Consider the following 7520-nt stretch of genomic DNA (forward strand, 5'->3'; position numbering starts at 1 on the left):
GGATAAAATAACATTTTGGTCTCCATACTTTGAAGTTTGTTTAATGTTGGTTTCTATAGTTTCAGTTGCCCACTTTAGTCCCTGTACTTTTAATAAATATTAAATTTAGTCTTAGTAATAGTTTTAATGCAATAAAATATACCATGTGAATATGTTTTCAAAATTAGTAGTAAAAATGTTAATAGATAAATGTTTTTTTTTAAAAAAAATACATGAATTAAAATTGGACAATTATAAGTATTAGGACTAATAGAAACATACATTTCTCATTAGTGCAAAGAACCCCTAAATGAAATTTAATATTAGCATAGCTCAATAACTCGGAACAAATGTTACTTAGAAGGTCATATCCAATCTCCCTTGGCTAATTAGCTCAACTGTGTATTAAAGCTATTTTTTTTTTTTTTTGTAGAATATCTTCTTTTTTAAAAAAAAAAATCCAGAACTGTTGGAAGTCAAATCTCTTTAATTCTATGTAAGTTATATATGAATTAAAATTTAATTAAATACATTTAAGTTTTACTTAGGAAGAGAGTTAAAGCATATGTTATTTTTAACGAAAAAGTATATGTTAATATATGAGAATTAATTTAGTATGTTTTAATGAATTTAAGATTGAGAGTTAGCTAGTATGAGTTTTATGTTTCTAGAAAGGAGAGTTATGAGATTTAGATTTCTCCATGAGAATCCTATAAATAGAATTTACCTTTGTAATGTTGAAGCAACTTCTCTAAAAGTTGTGAATGACAAGTGTTTTTCTTTCATCTTTAAATATTTATATTGTTTGATTATTTCGAACGGTCGCAAGAAATTGTCATGAATAACCTCAAATATTTTATGGCTTTAGTTTGGGTTATTATGGCATTAGTTATGGTTCAAACAAGCTTTGCAGCTCCATTTCAGCATTGGACTGTGCAGGTATCCAATGACATGCAAAGCAGACAAACCTTATTTCTTCATTGCAAGTCAAAAGACAACGAATTGGGACAACAAAATCTAGGATTTGGACAAAGATTTTCATGGAGATTTAGAGAGAATTTGTGGCAAACAACATTGTACTGGTGCTATATGCACAAGAAATTAGAACAAAATCATATTGCTTTAGAAGTGTTTTGGCCAGAATCAGTGTCTAAATCTTGGCTTTCCCATAGATGTCAAGATCAAGGGTGCTTTTGGTCAGTAAGAGATGATGGAATTTATGTTAAAAATGTTCCTGAAAATAAGTTTGAGTTTCATGCCAAATGGTTGCCTGGTTGGTAAATTAAAGTTATGAAAGAAAAAAAGAATATTATTACTAGCTAGTTAGATTTCTCAAAAGTATTATTCTAGGATGAATTCATATGTGTTTAACTTTTTATTATTGTTAAGAGTATGTATGATGTTCTATGAATAAAATATAAATGTCAAACTTTTGTTCATGGTTGCATGGTTGGTAAAAAAATTTATGAGATCTCCTTATCTTTATAATGTAGGATTCTTCTTTTGAATCAAATACCGACTTGAGCTACATGAGACACTATGTTAAATTAACATGGATTCTATCTCAAAATTAATTGATAATGAGAGCAGTAATTTATATATCTTATAAAGATCGTTAGGTCTTTTCACCTTTCTTATGTGGGATCCTACTCGACATGTCCTTTCAAATTTAAAGAAAACTTTTTAAATTTTTAGGACTATATTAAGGCCAAAAAGCAATATTTAATCAAACTAGTTTAAGTACTCAAGAGAAGTGAAAACAAGATGTATAAAAGATGACTAAGTAAACAAATATATATCATTATTTGTTCACCATTTATTGAATTCAAAGAACAAGTTTTAGTTCCACACACACATTAACAACCATATTGATTGTTCTTAAAATTTTGTTGTAATTTTGGAACTTAATTAATTCTTGAGATCCTCTCCTTTGAGCTCTTGAAGTTGCATATCATTGATGTTGTTCTTAGAATTGAAGCTCAGTGTTTTTCCACATAAGCATGAATGGAAGTAGCAAATACAGGAAAGCTGTTTGCAATCAGCAGTGGTGTTGCATTGCTTTTGTGCCAAAGAGCTTCCCTTTGATCCCAATGGTGTGCCTTCAACTGCAAACAATTGTTTCCAAAATTTTAGTCATATCTATTTGCAAGAAATCAAAATATTAAACGACTAGTATTTTTAATATATTTATAGTTTGAATGTATCAATTATTATTCAGGAATGAATCCACATTTTCCTTACATTGTAAAATAATTGATGAAGCATTAAAAAAAGATCAAAGAAGTAGATAATAAAGAACTTTTATTGATCCAAGTAGAGTGAAATGTCTATGATTGTTTTAAAAATAAAGAGAAAAACAAATTTCGGTCCTTAATTTTGGGTCTAGTTTCCATTTGGTACCCAAACTTCAAAATACCATACTTTTAGTCCTTAAGTTTTCATTTTGGTTTCAATATAGGCCCCAGGTTTCAACTTCACCCTTGAGATTTTAGTTTTGTTTCAATTTGACCATTGTTACAAAATTGATAATTAAAGAATACAAAAGAACGTGGATATACGTGGTTTACTAACGGTGTGTTAGCTACGTTTACGGGGCAGAGGGAGAAAAGTATTATTAGAGAGCATGTTTTCTTAATACACCAAAACGGCGTCTCTAAGGATTAGAGAGTTTATATAGCACACTACTCTAATTCGAGGGTCATAATTGTAAATAAATACAAATAAATAAATAGTCTAAATACAAGTTTTGCATAGGTTTCGGGGGCACCATGAGAGCGCGCCACCTCTAGACCCCGGCTCGCTGACCATGCAACGAAACCCATGTACTTTGTTATTCGAAGCGCCAACAAACAAATTCAAGGCATTCCAACAACCATAAATTTCAAGATTTACACTTTTAGTCTCAATTTTTCAATAAATATACACCTTTAACCTTTTGAAATCTATGGTCAAATAAAAATAAGATTCAGAATCTAAATAAAAAAAAATCTCAAAATTATATCCATCGATATAGCATTTATCGATATTTCCATTGATATCTTTATAAAATTGAAATATCTACATTTAAGACTTTGCATGTATAACTATGAGCAAAAAAGAAATGAGCTTGAAAATATTTACCATAGGCAAACACAGCCAGCAGCATCATCACAACAATGAAAGTAAACTTGACACTAAGTTTCTTTGCCATTGTGTTCTAATACTGTAAAATGGTTTGGTGGGATGTGATTAGTTTCTTTCTTTGCCAACCATTATATAACCTTTGGGACATTAAATAAGTTTACTTATATGTACAATAAGGGTTGGTTTTATGAAGGCATGCAGAGGGTATTTGCCAACTTCAACATATGGTGGCATTACTATATATAATTAGAATCAAATAACAATGAATTTTATTGCCATATGAGGTTAAGATTCCTCCACCTTATTGCTGATGTAATAGTCACCCTTTTTCTCATTATGTTAGAAATGTAACACATTAAGTGGTATCTTATTGAGTGAATACATTGTTTTTTCTAATAATGATATAAGAATGATTTCTAAAATTTCTTTCAAAAAAAAAAAAAAAATTATTTCTAAAATGAATAACACCTTACAATTAAATAATTATTAGTAAAAGTATAATAATTTATCTAATTATTCTTCTTATCATGGAAATTGTGTCTTCCATTTTTGAGAACATGCTGTCTCCCAGGGTTCCTCTAGCCTTGGCTAAGGCTTGGCCTTTTGGCAACCATTTTGAACTCTACTTCTATGAGTAGAGAACATCTTCTATTTAGCCTTAGCTTTATTTATTTATTTATTTATTTAAGAGGTATTGTAATTAAAGTGTGAGGTAGGGGAATCGAACCTCAAACCACGAGATTGATAGTATGAACATTATGCCTTAGTTTTATTTCTAATACCATTAGAAACCTAAATAATTAGTCCGATATTTTTATAGCTTATTAGGTCTTAAATAGTTTATGCAATCTTTTAATCTTACGGTGGACCTCATGTCTAAGGTTACAGGATGTTCTATGTCTAGACTCTTAGTTGTATATTCCTTTGTGAAATCTGTTTATATGCTAACCTTTCCAACATTAAAACTCGACAAACATACTAACATAACTGACTAGTTTAAATTAACAAGATACCATGAGTTTTCTACCAAAGAAATAGAAGAAAAGGAAATGGTGCTTATCTACAAAATGAAACCCTAAAAGAACTTATCTCATAAGTAAAGAAAATTAAGATAATTTTATTAAATTGAATGCCCTAAATCTGGAAGGAAAAAAAAGGAAAATGTCAAGTACAATGTAATGGAAAATGTCAAGTAAAATAGAAACATAAAAGAAAAACAGTAAGGAGAAAGTAAAGAAAAATCTGGAAGTTTCAAAAGGTGCACCATTGAGCCAAATCTTACCTTTTAGGGCCCTCTTTGAGTTGGATTCAACCTTTCTCATGGTGAATCTCACTAAAGTACAATATCTTGGATAAAGATAGATTAACAATGTGTAGAGATTGATGCCGTAAATCTTGTGGGTCCTGTAGTTTATAATTGTAATGTACAATCGATTTATTTATTTTATAAAATATGAGGTATTTTATTTGACATTTAATAGCATTGACCCACAAAACCAATAAACTAATATCCGAGATTATCTTTTGTAGCTTAAATGTGTATGTAGAGACACATAGAGGACCATGTCTAAGTGATAACTTAAATAGTCTATAGTAAATGAATAAGGCTAGGAACCTTATTCTGGTGACACTACGAATACGACCCGCTTTGTAGATGTTACAATTGTTGTAAAGTGCTACAAATAATCTGATCCTGATCATTCATATAGAGACATGTGAGCTAGGATATTCTATACAAAGGGTTTGTACAAGACCGGACCACGAAATGAATAGTCTAATTATATAATACCGTTAATAGTAGAGACTTATATTTCACTCGGATGACCATAGGTGACATGACCTTGAAGGAATGATATATCACACGATGAAAGAGTTCAGAATCAATAAGCACTTAAACTACATTTAATTTGAGTTTTAAGTATGTTGTTCATATGATATTCAGAAGAGGATTTGAAACACATATTACATTTGAAGATTTCCTTCACAAATTCAGCTGAAATCCACCAAGATAGAGCTTGAAACTTTAAGAGGACTACCACCGAGATCTTCTCTACTATGCTCAAGCTAGAACATGCAGTGGAAACACTTAAATCAAGTTAAATTGATGAAGAACAAGTGAGGGATGTGTAAGGTTTTTAGGTTTTTTACTTCAATAAGTAAAACTCATAATGCTTAATAATCTTCATGCATGGAGCTTCTATATATAGAAAGAACTCATGTAAATTATACAGGGTTGCATGACGAGCAGCTCCAACTTGAAGATCATCACAAAAAGGAAATAGATTTTGGTGATAATTCATCATATTTGTTAATGGGTTTTTCCCAAAAGTTGGAAAAACCCATTAACTTAAAAATGATTTCAAAAATGATTTCATTATTGTTATTTAAATTAGTTTTACAAAATTAATTCAAAAAATAATTAATTTAAATAAACTAATTTTAATTAATTTTTAATTAAACTTTTTAATTAAAATAATATTAATTTAATATCTAAATATTAAATTAATAAAATATCAAATTAACCAATAAATCAAATTTTATATTTAAATCATATTTTAAATATTTATTGATTTTCCAATTTCGTTTAAATTAAATTAAATTAAATGTTTTTAATTGTATCATATAAAATCAATCGAAAACCCTAAAAATGATTTTCAACATTTCAAATTCATAATCCTAATTTCATATATCAATACTCAATTTGTTATTCCAATTTAATGAGCTAGTAGAGGGACCTAATGGATCTATAGATCATGAGCTCCAACGATCTGTAATTAATTTGTTAAAACTCTTTAATCGAATTAATTACTATTCGTTAACTATCAAGACACACTACTATAACTTGATAATTGCATTCTTCTCAATGTAGATATATTTCTGTCCATATAAACCATAATCAATAAGTCGATCCTTCACAGGTTATTCGTAATTACAGCTAGGTCAAAATTACCGTTTTACCCCTATAAATACATCTTGTTCCTTAAATTCCCACTGATCCTCTAATGAACAATTTGATTCACAATACTACTTATGAATCATATCCTTCTCTATTATGAGAAGGTGGGACCCTGATTATTCAAGACCAAGAATCAACACTTAAGAGAACAACCTATCTGTTAACCCTAAAATGGGTAGGAGTAAATTCCATCTTGAAGAGCTATGTCCCCAACTATCCATTCGATCTTATCCCAAAAATGGAAGGATTATTCAGCAGTGTTGTTGGATTACTCTCACCCATGCAGATTTAATGATAATCCCAAATAAACAGGAGTTCATAGCTAGCTCAGGATTAAGATCGAGTTATCCTAGATTAATTAAGTATGAAATAGTCTATTTTAATAGTAAACAGTCATTATAAAGAAAAGTGACTATTTCATGGTCTAGTCTATATTCAAATTCATTGCATAGGATGTCCCCACTCACATGTCTCTACATGAATGATTTTTGGATCACGTCATCTGTATTACCTATACAAAATGGGTCGTATCCAATAGTGTTACCAGGATGAGATACCCAATTTTATCCATATATTTGTAGACTATTTAAGCTATATACTATTAACTTGATCCTATTTATGTCACCACATAAAGTTAAAATATTCATAGTATAGCCATAGATATGTTTATTGGATTTTCATAATAGAATGCAAAATCAACAACTTTATTGAATAAGGTACTCAATAATATTTTATTGATAAATAGAATGTTTAACACAATTTACGAACTGCGAGTTCTAGGACATTTCCAATAGACCCGAATCCTGAGTGAGTTGGGAAGTCCAATCTATGAAGGCGATCTTTTGATTTGTGTGGGTGATTCGTCTGATTGGGGAGCTAGAAATACAGCTACACAAAATGAAATCGCTCCTTCTCTAATGTCGGGGTAAGTAGATAAATTACTCACTTAAGGCTTGGTTTCGAGGCTTAAACAATGTGGCACCACACCCTCTCTTGGCCCGAGAAGGATTTGATCATAGTTGGAGTACGACTTATTGTTCATTAGAGGGACTAGCAGTACTTAAGGAGTTAGATGTAACTACATGAGCAAAACGGTAATTTTGGCTCAACTATACTTACGACCAATTTGTGAAGGGTCATGACACTGTTGACTGGTTATATCCAATGGACACAGAAATGTCATTCTTTAGTGGAGTTACAAACAGTTAATGGATGTTGGATAATTTAATTAAAGGAGTTTAATTAATTATCCAAGTACTATGAGAGCTTCAATCTACAAATCTATAAGGTCCCCTTTGGAGCTCAACATGGATTATTGAAAATTAGTTTTGGATAAATTTGAATTATTCAAATTAATTGAGGGAATTAATTATATGTGATATAATTAATTTAAATGAATTATATGTGATATAATTAATTTAAATTAATTATATGTGATATAATTAATATAATGTATTTGATA

At 29.8% G+C, this 7520-nt stretch overlaps 1 pseudogene; it reads left to right on the plus strand.

The window, feature by feature from the left end:
- Positions 1-858: 858 nt before the first annotated feature.
- LOC150035842 (S-protein homolog 74 pseudogene) lies at positions 859-1260 on the plus strand (annotated as a pseudogene).
- Positions 1261-7520: the final 6260 nt, after the last annotated feature.

Source organism: Benincasa hispida, chromosome 5 (assembly GCF_027475165.1).
Source record: "Benincasa hispida cultivar pf3 chromosome 5, pf3_genome.v1.1, whole genome shotgun sequence".
Classification (NCBI taxonomy): Eukaryota; Viridiplantae; Streptophyta; class Magnoliopsida; order Cucurbitales; family Cucurbitaceae; genus Benincasa; species Benincasa hispida.